Below are 287 nucleotides of genomic sequence, written 5' to 3'. Positions count from 1 at the left end.
ATTAATGCCGGTATTGTTTTGATCAGTATAACGCCGTCCCATGTTTTAATTTTATTTCCTAATATATGTTTTTGATTTCAAAACATCAAAACATCAAAGCTTACGTTACTGATTGGTGGATATACTCCATATATTGAATTATATTCATCAGAGATTAATGTAACTCGGCTTAATTATTGTATGCTGATTAGGGGAAAATCGTAACCTTTTTTGCATTTGTACAAAAAAGAAAATGTTAGAGTTTCAAAGGAAGTGCATTTCATGATACATTTTTAAAATCCTATTAT

Source organism: Penaeus monodon, chromosome 34, assembly GCF_015228065.2.
Source record: "Penaeus monodon isolate SGIC_2016 chromosome 34, NSTDA_Pmon_1, whole genome shotgun sequence".
Lineage (NCBI taxonomy): Eukaryota > Metazoa > Arthropoda > Malacostraca > Decapoda > Penaeidae > Penaeus > Penaeus monodon.
Note: the sequence above shows the minus strand (reverse complement) of the source record.